We start from the raw sequence: 14,157 nt of genomic DNA, 5'->3' as shown, positions 1-14,157 counted from the left end.
CCTTGTGCTGTGCGGTATGGTGCGTTAAGCTCCATGCCGCACAAAAGCCAAGGCCTGAGTTTACATGCTTGTGCACGCTTTCCCCCATAGATATAAATTGGGAGAGAGTGTTAGAAAAAAACTAACACCTGTGATCGCAGAATGGCAAATCGCCCTAACGCCCTGTTGTATGGTGTTTCCCAAACCACCATCCAAAATTAGAGAACATTGGAGCTGAAGTGATATAAGTGCTAGTGACAGTTTTTAAAGCCAACTTTCAGGTGCTGAATATCCCACTAGAGGATGTCTACTTACTTTAATAAACCTCAATTCAAATGAGGTAAGTGGCACGTGTGAGGAGAGTAAGGTGTCACTCTGTAGGTCTTGCTTCCTGTCTCTTTAAGCAAGGAAGAATTCATTGGGACTTCTTTATCCCTTTCTCTGGGTACCAGTTTTTAGATGTATGCTTAGAAAGGAGAAATAAGAAGGACAAATAGTGTAATACTGTTTATTATGGCTGCCAAAAATACAATGAAAATCACACACTCACTTTACTTCAGCTGCACAGATCATTTGCAGTGAATAAAGTTTGTGCAAGGAAATATTCTAGCTGACTGTGGATGTTTGCTGCCAACCAGAGTTAAATCTAACTCTCTAGCCTTTTTTAAGGCTGCAGAACCACATAATTCTTAACATTCATTCCTTTACGTTACTAACAAGAGTATCAAATATACTAAAGTAAACAATACGTTTCTAATTGAACATTTATTATTAATGGGATTCATCTAAAATGGCAACTAACTAATATGCCAGGATGGAGAGAACTCACATCAAATTTGTATGTATGCTGCATGTCATAAGTTTTAGAACACCTCTATTCTTTCTAGTTCTTATTAAAATTTAAGCATTTCAAGTCTATTATTATTATTATCATTTATTAGTAAAGTGCCGCAAAATTCCGTAGCGCTGGGTACAAAGATAGGGGTCTACAATGAGAAGTTTATTGAATAATGTTACAAAGGTTAGCTGTAAACTGACAAAAATGAAAGAAACACAGGTTACCAATAACTGAAAAATAATGGGGTTTTTGGGTTAACAGCTGTTTTGCAGTAACAGAAGTAAATTGGGCCTTAACCGTTGATGCTAACCATTCTTACTGATGCCCCAGACTTGATTACTTAAACCCTCTGGGGCCGAATTATCAAGCTCCATATGGAGCTTGATGCCCCTGTTTCCGCGTGAGCCTTCAGGCTCTCTGGAAACAGCAGTTATGAAGCAGCGGTCTAAAGACCGCTGCTCCATAACTGGTCCACCTGCTCTAAAGCTGTGGACATCAATCTGCCCAATTCTATACAATCGGGCTTACCAACACCCCCTGCTAGTGGCACAAGAACTGCTTGTGCAATGATAATGTCAGGGTGCCAGAAATCAGACTGAGATAAGAAGTGCAAAAATAATCACACCTTTATTAATAGCAAAAAATAATAAAAAGTCCACAAGTCATAGAATGTTCTAAACAGAAGGAACTTCCTGTTGGAAGAGGAGCACGCACGCTTAGTTGCTCCTCGTCGGCTGCTAGATTCAACGCAGCGTTGCAGACCTGATCCCCCGCCTTTTCGCCCCGCGGCCCTTGGTGTGTCTCCTGGGCCTGTTTAGGGCACTTCTTGCAGCATGCTGCAGTGGCGGAAGAAGCTCCATTAGCCTACAGCTGGTAGCAGACATACCTTTCTGCAATCCCTTTCACCTGCCTGCAGTGGTGGAATAATCACCGGTGTCAAGAGAGAGGGCAGCTCCGGGAAGGACCGGGAAGTTGTTGGTGACGACTGGCAAAGAGAAGGGTAAGACCGGCACCTGGCTTGACGTGTGCCGCTGGTAGGTAAGAGGTCAGGATTTCAGCGGGAGCTGATTCCTGTCCTCTGTCCTCGCGGCTGAAGAAACAGAGTGACCGATCACAGGGGTAATTATATCCTGATTCCTGCATCCCTTACCTGGCCCTCATCAGGTACTTTTCTACCCTTTCATTATTAAGAATAAGTGTCAGTGAACACACTGCATTATCTGGGGTGCTATCCACGGTTAGCCTGTGCTAATTACAGAAATGGTCATGGCTCCTCATGTTTTCCAAGGGGCAGTTTAGAAATTTAAATGCTGAAGGAGTACCCTGCAAGGACTCGGCTAATTGTTTCATAGTTTTCCTGCCACCACAATCCAGAGAGAAGAAATTGCTGTATGTGAATCCCTCTCAGGACACAGTATATCCTGATGGATAAAGGATAAATGTTATAAGAATACTATATTTGGATCCTGTATTTCACCCTTTTGTGTGACTTTTTGTTTAGGATTTTAATATAGCAACTGCAGATAAAGGGATAAAACCTACAAAAATATTATATGGGGATTCTGTATTAACCCTATTCACACAGGAGATTTAGTCCTATGACTTTATTAAAGCAGCAGTGAAAACTCCATTCCGGCCCCTTACGGATCTACACGGGAAATCTATACATCTTATATATGAAAAGAAGAAAGAAAAGTGAAGGAGAAATGAATAATAAATAAAGGGGACGTGTCTTTCTAGTTGTTGCAGTCAAAAGAAAAAAGAAAAAGAAACAATATATTTTGTGTTATTAGTTTGTATTTGATCTTACACATCATAGTTTATTTTTAATCTCTTTAAAAAAAAAAAAGGAAAGAAAAAGGGTAAAAAAAGAAAAAAAAGTAAAAGGTTGTTGGCTATGCAATATTGTGATACTTGCAAAATTATATATATGTCTGTTTAGATAGAATATTCTATGAATCCTTGTACATGTCACATAGTTTTTCATATGGTTTAAACTAAGGTGTCTACTCATAATATATCTTGCTGAAATAGCACTATAGATAAGCTATAGATAAGCTTTTATATAAAAGTTAAATGGTTTAAATGATCCGCCTATGGTAACATAGTAGTGTTTTTTAGGACTTGAGTACTTTACTAGCAGATTATACAGACCTGTCAGGCTCTCTTCCCCCTCACCTTCACTATTATCACACTTCACTTTTTCGACCCTCAATATTCTGTTTAACCACTTAAAAAAAAAAGATTTTTTTTTTTTTTTTTAAATTTGCACGTGGATTGATTTCCACTTTTTTAGTTCTCACCCCATTTTATGGATAGATTTCTTACACAGGCGAATACTATTTCGCCCATAATGCCTGCCAAGGTCAAAGACAGAAAAAATAAGGTTAATGACTCAAGTAATGATATAAGTTTAGATCACTCTGCTACAAGAATGGATTCCCAGGTTTTATTTTCTCAGATAGCCGAGTTGTTTACACCCCAGTTTGAACTTATTAAAAGAGAATTAACCAGTATTTCCTCTGACGTGATAACCCTCACAGAGGAAGTAAGGCAATTTGCCGCAAGGATCTCTGAAGTTGAGACCAGGGTCTCCGACCTAGAGGATCTGGTTAATTCTCAGGAAACTATTTCACAGAAGCAAGAAACAAAAATCAGTAATCTCCAATCTCCCCTAGAAGAACTAGAAGATCATTCTAGAAGAAATAATATAATAATAATAGGCCTCCCAGAAACCTCAGAATATGAGGACTTAATTAAAATTACGTCAGTCTTGCTCCCCCAAACCCTAGGTGTCCCGGCCTCACAACTACCCCTAGAAGTTGAAACAGCTCATAGGTTAGGGACCAGTAGAGAGGCGCCAGATGGCTCATCCAGAAGTAGGGCTTGCCTAGTGAAATATCTAAAATTCCAGAATAAAATTGAATTATTAAGATTATTTAAGAAAAATGGTTCTCTTATGTTGGGAAACCACAAAATACCATTGTTTCAAGACTTTTCATCTGAAACGTCTGCCAAGAGAAAACTAATGGCCCCCCTCTGCACCCAGCTGATAAAGCAGAACATGAAAGCAAGATTGATTTACCCCGCAAAAATTGTCCTAGAAGAGAAGGGAAAGAGATATGTATTTGCTAACCCTAAAGAAGTAAAAGATTTCATTGATACTAATGTAACCCTCTAAGGGATACCGCCGTAGAGGCGGGTTGAAGGTTATTATATCCTCTTATTTTTATAAGGATGTATAATGTCTGCTGTGTAACTAATTTTTATTTTCTGGTATGTATGTGTGTTGCTTTTTGGTATGTATGCGTGCTGGGATGTTGTTGTTTTTTTTTTTTTGTTTTGTTGTTTTTTCTCTTCTTTTTCCACAGTTATCCACTTCCCTCTCCCCTTCCCCCCACCCACCCACCGCCTCTTAGTATAACCGGAATAGAATTTCGGGAGGATGACTGATTTAAAGGTTGTGTCGTGGAATGTTGGAGGAATTTCTTCCCCAGCTAAACGTAAACTCATATTGAAACACCTAGCCAAGGATAAACCAGATATTGCGTTCTTGCAGGAGACGCATTTAAATGAAGTAGAAACTGCAAAACTTAAGTGTAAATGGGTAGGACAAGTTATTGGGGCCCCCTCCTTAAACAGGAAATGTGGAGTAGCAATCCTACTTAATAAAGACTTAAAATACTCTATTATCAAGGTACAAATCGACCCTGATGCACGTTTTATAATCTTGAAAATCTTCGTTAATGAAGTTAAATTTATTCTGTGCAACCTTTATGGCCCTAATTTAATATCCCAGGGATTCTGGAAAAAAATTGAACATATTCTGTTCCCAATGATTAATGAAAATATTATAATGAGCGGAGATTTTAATTTAACTCCGTGTCCTACATTGGATAGACTTTCAGGTAAAAATTTAAAACTTCATAATAGAGGTGCACGTCTCCTTAAAAAAATGTGTTATAATCTTAAATTATGTGATATTTGGAGACTTAGGAATCCTGACGTTCAGAGATATACATGTGAATCCAAGTCATTTAAATCTTTCTCTAGAATCGATTTATTTTTAATTTCTGAATCTTTATCCATCCAAAAATTAAGGGCGGATATCAGCGACATTGAGATTTCAGACCACGCGGTTATATCACTCAGCTTTGTATCCTCAAATTTAAAAAAAAAAAAAAAAAGAGTATTAGATTTTTTCCCCCAGATATCTTGTGAATAATATTAAATTTTCCATATGGTTAAAACAGAGTTGGAAGGACTTTTGTTGTTTTAATATTAACTATGTCAACAAAATCTAAGTTTTCTGGGAAACCGCAAAGGCGGTGCTACGGGGTCAAATACAGGCCTATACGTACAATTTAAATAAAAAACAGCGAGCAGCTGAAACGCAATATTCCAACCAGGATAAAAACACATACAGAAAATATTTAGATCAGCAATCAGCTAGAAATTGGAAAGCCTATTCTGAAGCCAGAAAAGCTCTAGATATTTTTCTTAAACAAAAATCACTGGAACAAGAATCAAAGATTAGCCTTTATTTTAGGGGTTTCCAGGGGTGTTCCGCTAAACATCTAGCTCGCCTTACTAAAAGCAGAAAGAAAAAGAATTATATAGCTGCTCTACAAGTAGGTAATACTAGAGTCTTTGAAACAGAGGAGATTTGTAAGGGTTTTTTTTATTTCTACCAGCTACTTTATACTGATATAACTAGTGATGCTGAGTGTCAAGATAATTTCTGGCAGGATTTGCAAATCCCACAGATTTTGGAGGAAGAATCAGCCTTTTTAATTGCACCCATTTCTGACGAAGAAATTCTTGGAGTTATAGAGCGACTTAAATCTAATAAAGCAGCCGGTCCGGATGGCTTACCGGGAGAATTCTATAAGATCTTGGCCCTAGAATTGAAGCCGATTTTGGGCAAACTGTTTAATTCTTATTTCTGTTCCAATGATTCTATCTCTTCGTATTTTTCTGCGGCCAATATTTCTTTAATATTAAAAAAAGGAAAAAACCCAGAAGATCCCGCGTCTTATAGACCAATTTCTGTGTTAAACACAGATTATAAAATTCTATCTTCAATAATCGCTAAGAGGGTAGCCATCTTACTGGAGAAAGCCATCCACATAGACCAGGTAGGCTTTATGTTAGCTAGGAACTCTACTAGACATATCCGCAGCGTTGCTACATTTCTTGATTATCATTGGAATCTATACGGGACGAATAAAGTTAATAATGATAACACTCAAGATATAGCAATTTTAACACTCAATGCCGAAAAGGCCTTTGATTCTATATCTTGGAAGCATTTATTTTTTACTTTAGCTAAATTTGGATTTCATGAACAATTTGTTTCTTTTATTAAGAAACTTTATAGATCTCCAATGTCCTTTTTATTGGTTAATAATACACTTTCAGAAAAGATCATATTGAAAAGAGGTACGCGTCAAGGTTGCCCGTTATCCCCGTTATTATTTAATATTGCGTTAGAACCTTTAGCGATCAAATTAAGGGAAAAGATGGAAGGTATATCTTTGGGTACACAAACTCTTAAATTATTACTTTATGCTGATGACCTTCTACTGTTTTTTGAGGATACTAGACAGTCTATTCCACTAGCTATGAGATACTTGAAACAGTTTAGTGCCTTTTCCGGGTATAGGGTTAATCTACAAAAGAGTGAACTTTTATGGGTTAAAAAATCAATGTATAGTATTCAAGAAATTCCGTTTAGGACAGTGGATAGTATTAAATACCTGGGTATTTTTTTTCATACCAACCCAAAAAAATGGTACAGTGCGAATTTTACCCCTTTATTGGAGAAAATCCAGGCCGATTTAGAAAACTGGACGTCCTTACCACTTTCATTGAAAGCACGGGTTAACTTATTTAAAGCTATTATCTTCCCTAGACTGTTGTATCCTCTGCAAAACTTACCAATTTTTATGCCTTTAGGTGATATAAAGAAGTTATCTGCATGTATTTCCAGATTTATTTGGGGTAATAAAAAAGCTTGTATATCTCTTGACAAATTGATGTTAAAAAAGGAGTTGGCTGGTTTTTCTCTACCCAATATTAAACTTTATAATTGGGCAGCTATGATCAAGATAGCACTTGATTGGATCTCAGAATCTAATATAGTCTCTTCCTTTGACCTTGAAAGTTTTTACTGTAAACCGTTTATGTTAAAGGCTATATTACACTCTCCGCTTAAAATACTTCCATCTAATATTAATAGTCTTACTACTATTAAAAATATATTAGTGGCGTGGAGGAAATGCTGTATCCTGCTTGGGATAGATCCAAATGTCTCTAAATTTTTGCCTATCTGTGGGAATCCTCAATTCTTGCCAGGAATTTATAATAAGGCCTTTCAATCGTGGAAAGACAAAAAGCTCTGCTTCTTAGCGCAGATTATGACAGATAATGGACAAGCTGTTTCTTTTCAAGAATTAATCTCTCAATTTGGCATCTCTAATAAGACCTTTTTTTGCGTATCTACAAATACGTCACTATATAGATGCGCTGGATTGCACCTATCCTATTTCTCCCGCGTGGTCTGAAATTGATATATGCTGTTCTAAATTTAAAGTGGGTGATGCCTCTATCTCTTTAATGTATGATATTATGATGTCCAAACAAGGTGCATTGGCTATAGGGAACATTATTAATAAATGGATTTATATTTTTCCAGAGATGGATGAAAATAAAATTATTTCTAGTTTTTCAGTACTTAATCATTGTCTTGTCCCTACCTCTTGGAAAGAGTCTCATATGAAAATCTTTAATAATTTTTATATTTCTCTGTATATACTGAATAAAATGTTCCCTTCCACAGTTTCAAACTGTCCACGTTGTAGTTTTCCAGGGGCAGATTTTTGTCACATGGTATGGTATTGTCCAAAAATTTCCCAAATGTGGCAAAAAATAGCGTACTGGGTCTCCAGCCTTTATAACCTACAAATTCAATTTACATTAGAAAATATTTTTTTCTTATATGGTCAGGACGAGAGTCTTGGTTTATATCAAAATATGGTCAATACGATTATTTTATTAGTAAGACACTTACGCCTAGATTTAGAGTTGGGCGGTAGCCGTGAAAACCAGCGTTAGAGGGTCCTAACGCTGGTTTTTACCGCCCTCTGGTATTTAGAGTCAGTCAGGAAAGGGTCTAACGCTCACTTTCCAGCCGCGACTTTTCCATACCGCAGATCCCCTTACGTCAATTGCGTATCCTATCTTTTCAATGGGATCTTTCTAACGCCGGTATTTAGAGTCGTGGCTGAAGTGAGCGTTAGAAATCTAACGACAAAACTCCAGCCGCAGAAAAAAGTCAGTAGTTAAGAGCTTTCTGGGTTAACGCCGGTTTATAAAGCTCTTAACTACTGTGCTCTAAAGTACACTAACACCCATAAACTACCTATGTACCCCTAAACCGAGGTCCCCCCACATCGCCGCCACTCGATTAAAATTTTTAACGCCTAATCTGTCGCTCCGTATACCGCTGCCATCTACGTTATCCCTATGAACCCCTAATCTGCTGCCCCTAACACCGCCGACCCCTATATTATATTTATTAACCCCTAATCTGCCCCCCACAACGTCGCCGCTACCTACCTACACTTATTAACCCCTAATCTGCCTACCGCATCTCACCGCTACTATAATAAAGTTATTAACCCCTAATCTGCCTCACTCCCGCCTCACTAACCCTATAAGAAATAGTATTAACCCCTAATCTGCCCTCCCTAACATCGCCGACACCTAACTTCAATTATTAACCCCTAATCTGCCGACCGGAGCACACCGCTACTATAATAAATGTATTAACCCCTAAAGCTAAGTCTAACCCTAACACTAACACCCCCCTAAATTAAATATAATTTTATTCTAACGAAATAAATTAACTCTTATTAAATAAATTAATCCTATTTAAATCTAAATACTTACCTGTAAAATAAACCCTTATATAGCTACAATATAAATTATAATTATATTGTAGCTATTTTAGGATTAATATTTATTTTACAGGCAACTTTGTATTTATTTTAACCAGGTACAATAGCTATTAAATAGTTAAGAACTATTTAATAGTTACCTAGTTAAAATAAGTACAAAATTACCTGTAAAATAAATCCTAACCTAAGTTACAATTAAACCTAACACTACACTATCAATAAATAAATTAAATAAACTACCTACAATTATCTACAATTAAACCTAACACTACACTATCAATAAATTAATTAAATAAAATACCTACAATGATCTACAATTAAACCTAACACTACACTATCAATAAATAAATTAAATACAATTCCTACAAATAAATACAATTAAATAAACTAACTAAAGTACAAAAAATAAAAAAGAACTAAGTTACAAAAAAATATTTACAAACATTAGAAAAAAATTACAACAATTTTAAACTAATTACACCTACTCTAAGCCCCCTAATAAAATAACAAAGACCCCCAAAATAAAAAAAATGCCCTACCCTATTCTAAATTACAAAAGTTCAAAGCTCTTTTACCTTACCAGCCCTTAAAAGGGCCCTTTGCGGGGCATGCCCCAAAGAATTCAGCTCTTTTGCCTGTAAAAAAAACAACATACAATACCCCCCCCCAACATTACAACCCACCACTCACATACCCCTAATCTAACCCAAACCCCCCTTAAATAAACCTAACACTAAGCCCCTGAAGATCTCCCTACCTTGTCTTCACCTCACCGGGTTCACCGATCGGTCCAAAGAGGGTCCAAAGTCTTGATCCAAGCGGCGGCTGAAGAACTCCATCATCGGGCTGAAGTCGGAAGTCCATCATCGGGATGAAGTCTTCTATCAAGCCGCATCTTCAATCTTCTTTCTTCCGGAGCGGAGCCATCTTCTTCCCAGCCGACGCGGATCCAACCTCTTCAAGCAACGCCTACTAGCCGAATGACGGTTCCTTTAAATGACGTCATCCAAGATGGCGTCCCTCGAATTCTGATTGGCTGATAGGATTCTATCAGCCAATCGGAATTAAGGTAGGAAAATGGCTCTATTGGCTGTTCCGATCAGCCAATAGAATGCGAGCTCAATCTGATTGGCTGATTGGATCAGCCATTCGGATTGAACTTGATTCTGATTGGCTGATTCCATCAGCCAATCAGAATTTTCCTACCTTAATTCCGATTGGCTGAATCCTATCAGCCAATCGGAATACGAGGGACGCCATCTTGGATGACGTCATTTAAAGGAACCGTCATTTGGCTAGTAGGCGTCGCTTGAAGAGGTTGGATCCCCGTCGGCTGGGAAGAAGATGGCTCTGCTCCGGAAGAAAGAAGATTGAAGATGCGGCTTGATAGAAGACTTCATCCCGATGATGGACTTCCGACTTCAGCCCGATGATGGAGTTCTTCAGCCGCCGCTTGGATCAAGACTTCGGACCCTCTTCTGGACCGATCGGTGAACCCGGTGAGGTGAAGACAAGGTAGGGAGATCTTCAGGGGCTTAGTGTTAGGTTTATTTAAGGGGGGTTTGGGTTAGATTAGGGGTATGTGGGTGGTGGGTTGTAAATGTTGGGGGGGGTATTGTATGGGTTTTTTTTACAGGCAAAAGAGCTGAATTCTTTGGGGCATGCCCCGCAAAGGGCCCTTTTAAGGGCTGGTAAGGTAAAAGAGCTTTGAACTTTTGTAATTTAGAATAGGGTAGGGCATTTTTTTATTTTGGGGGTCTTTGTTATTTTATTAGGGGGCTTAGAGTAGGTGTAATTAGTTTAAAATTGTTGTAATTTTTTTCTAATGTTTGTAAATATTTTTTGATTTTTTGTAACTTAGTTCTTTTTTATTTTTTGTACTTTAGTTAGTTTATTTAATTGTATTTATTTGTAGGGATTGTATTTAATTTATTTATTGATAGTTTAGTGTTAGATTTAATTGTAGATAATTGTAGGTATTTTATTTAATTAATTTATTGATAGTGTAGTGTTAGGTTTAATTGTAACTTAGGTTAGGATTTATTTTACATGTAATTTTGTAATTATTTTAACTAGGTAACTATTAAATAGTTATTAACTATTTAATAGCTATTGTACCTGGAAATATAATTACAAAGTTGCCTGTAAAATAAATATTAATCCTAAAATAGCTACAATATAATTATAATTTATATTGTAGCTATATTAGGGTTTATTTTACAGGTAAGTATTTAGCTTTAAATAGGAATAATTTATTTAATAAGAGTTAATTTATTTTGTTAGATTTAAATTATATTTAATTTAGGGGGGTGTTAGGGTTAAAGTTAGACTTAGCTTTAGGGGTTAATAAATTTATTAGAGTAGCGGTGAGCTCCTGTCGGCAGATTAGGGGTTAATACTTGAAGTTAGGTGTCGGCAATGTTAGGGAGGGCAGATTAGGGGTTAATACTATTTATTATAGGGTTATTGAGGTGGGAGTGAGGCGGATTAGGGGTTAATACATTTATTATAGTAGCGCTCAGGTCCGGTTGGCAGATTAGGGGTTAATAAGTGTAATTAGGTGTAGGCGACGTTGGGGGCGGCAGATTAGGGGTTAATAAATATAATATAGGGGTCGGCGATGTTAGGGCAGCAGATTAGGGGTACATAGGGATAACATAGGTGGCGGGGGTGTACGGAGCGGCAGATTAGGGGTTAAAAATAATATGCAGGGGTCAGCGATAGCGGGGGCGGCAGATTAGGGGTTAATAAGTGTAAGGTTAGGGGTGTTTAGATTCGGGGTACATGTTAGGGTGTTAGGTGCAGACGTAGGACGTGTTTCCCCATAGGAAACAATGGGGCTGCGTTAGGAGCTGAACGCGGCTTTTTTGCAGGTGTTAGGTTTTTTTTCAGCTAAAACAGCCCCATTGTTTTCTATGGGGGAATCGTGCACGAGCACGTTTTTTAAGCTGGCCGCGTCCGTAAGCACCGCTGGTATCGAGAGTTGCAGTGGCGTTAAATTATGCTCTACGCTCCCTTTTTGGAGCCTAACGCACTGAAAACCCAGCCATTCTGTGAACTCTAAATACCAGCGGTATTTAAAAGGTGCGGCCAGAAAAAAGCACGCGTAGCTAACGCACCCCTTTGGCCGCAAAACTCTAAATCTAGGCGTTCATTTTTAAGAACTGGAAAGCCCATTCTGTACCAAAATTTTCAAGTCTGTTAACGGTAATCCAGTCCCAGATTATATTTGAATCATTCCAGTTAAATACAGTTTCCAACAGGAAAATAAAAGCATTTTTATACGCTTGGCTTCCAATAATTAAATCCTACCCGAATAATCTACAAAAACAGATTTTGACCCCTTTTTTGAATACTAATGCTTTTATGGATCTTGTCCTGCATAACTTTTTCCCAGCTGAGTGGGTTTCTCTTTATAGAGAAGGTTAGGTCATAGGTACTGGTGGAGGGGGAAGAGGGCTGGAGGCAGGGTGGGGGGTTTTCCCCCTTTTTTTTTTTTTTCTTCTTTCTTTTTCTCTTTCTTTTTTTCTTTTTCTCTTTTTCTTGGTATGTAACTAGTTTTGCTGGATGATAAAATTATCCAATAGCGTTATCCTCAGTTATGAGAATATAACAAATGTATGTACAAACTGCAAGTGCTGGGACCACTAATTTTTTAGATAGCTAAAGAAGCTGCATTTAGTATCATTTTAAACTGAAGAAAGATATGATTTAATGTTTTGGTACTATCATTATGTACTACGTTTATTTTACTTGTGGCACTCTGTGAGGTGACCTAATAATGTTTTTGATCTATTTTTCTTTGTATATACCTTAATTATACCTGCTGTGGAAGTTCAAAAAAAAAAAGAAAGTCCACAAGTCAAATAACAAGCCAGGTGTCAAAACCAGAGCTGGTAGTCAGACGAGCCGAGTAAGGCAATCGATGAAGGCAATCATGAATCTGCACCCACGTGGAACGGAGTTGCTGGAGATGCTCCTCCAAAGCCGGAATACCCTGAGATATGAATGAATCGGGCAACAAGGATGGTTAAAACCCATAATTTGCCATGAATGGGGATAACTTGGAGGAAGCATTAATAGCACTATTACAAGCAAACTCTGCCCAAGGTAACAGTTCAGACCAATTATTGTGGTGATCTGAGACATAGCAATGGAGGAACTGTTCCAGAGTTTGATTAGACCGTTCTGCAGCCCCATTGGAATTAGGGTGATATGCCGAGGAGAAGGAAAGCTGGATCCCCATTTGAGCACAAAAGGAATGCCAAAATCTGGAGACAAACTGGCTACCCCGGTCTGACACTATCTCCTTGGGTAACCCATGTAGATGGAAGACCTCCCAGGCAAAAATGTAAGCAAGCTCCTGAGCGTTAGGCAACTTCTTCAAGGGAATGCAAAGTGACATTTTAGAAAAACAGTCAACCACCATAAGGATAACAGTATTGCCATTGGAAACAGGGAGCTCGACAATGAAGTCCATGAAAAGATGTGTCCAAGGATGCTCACCATTAGCAATAGGTTGAAGAAGACCCACAGGAAGTGTGGAGGCGGAGTCTTATTCTGTGCACAAACTGAGCAGGAGGCAACATATGCAGCAGCATCAGAATGAAGACCTGGCCACCAGGATTGTTGAGTGTCTTGCCTGGATGATCTGTGGCTTTAGGATAGTGGTAGGTGTGCAAAAGTTTAGTTCGAAGATTCTCAGGAACAAAACACCTATCACTAGGTTTCTCAGGAGGTGCATTGGTTTGTGCAGTCAGGATATCCTCCCCCAAGGGAGAAGTCAAATTAGTACGTATGGTAGCCAAAATATGGTCAGGAGGTATAACTGGAGAAGGTACAGACTCCTCCTTGGAAAGAGGCAAAAATTGTCAAGCATCAGCCCTAACATTCTTACTACCAGGCAGGTAAGAGACCACATATTTAAACTGAGACAAAAATAGCGCAGATCTGGCCTGTCTGGGCGACAAACGTTTTGCTTCAGCTAGATAAGTTAAATTCTTGTGGTCAGTAAGAATGAGCACTGGTACGCTAGTACCCTCGAGAAGATGCCTCCATTCCTTGAGTGCCAAAATTATAGCCAGTAATTCCCTGTCGCCAATTTCATAATTGCACTCTGCTGGAGACAATTTCTTAGAGAAGAAACCGCATGGATGCAAGGGACTGTCAGGCGTAGGACGTTGAGACAAGAGGGCACCTACTCCAGTCTCAGACGCATCGACCTCAAGAACGAAAGGCAGGACAGGGTTAGGATGAGCCAGAACTGGAACGGCAGCAAATGCAGTCTTAAGACTATCAAAGGCCTTAATGGCAGTAGGTGACCAATGGAGGGGATCATTCTCTTTACGGGTCATGTCTGTGATAGGTTTGACCAAGGAA

Source organism: Bombina bombina, chromosome 4, assembly GCF_027579735.1.
Source record: "Bombina bombina isolate aBomBom1 chromosome 4, aBomBom1.pri, whole genome shotgun sequence".
Taxonomy (NCBI): domain Eukaryota; kingdom Metazoa; phylum Chordata; class Amphibia; order Anura; family Bombinatoridae; genus Bombina; species Bombina bombina.
The sequence above is the reverse complement of the archived record's forward strand: the minus strand, read 5'-3'. Positions refer to the sequence as shown.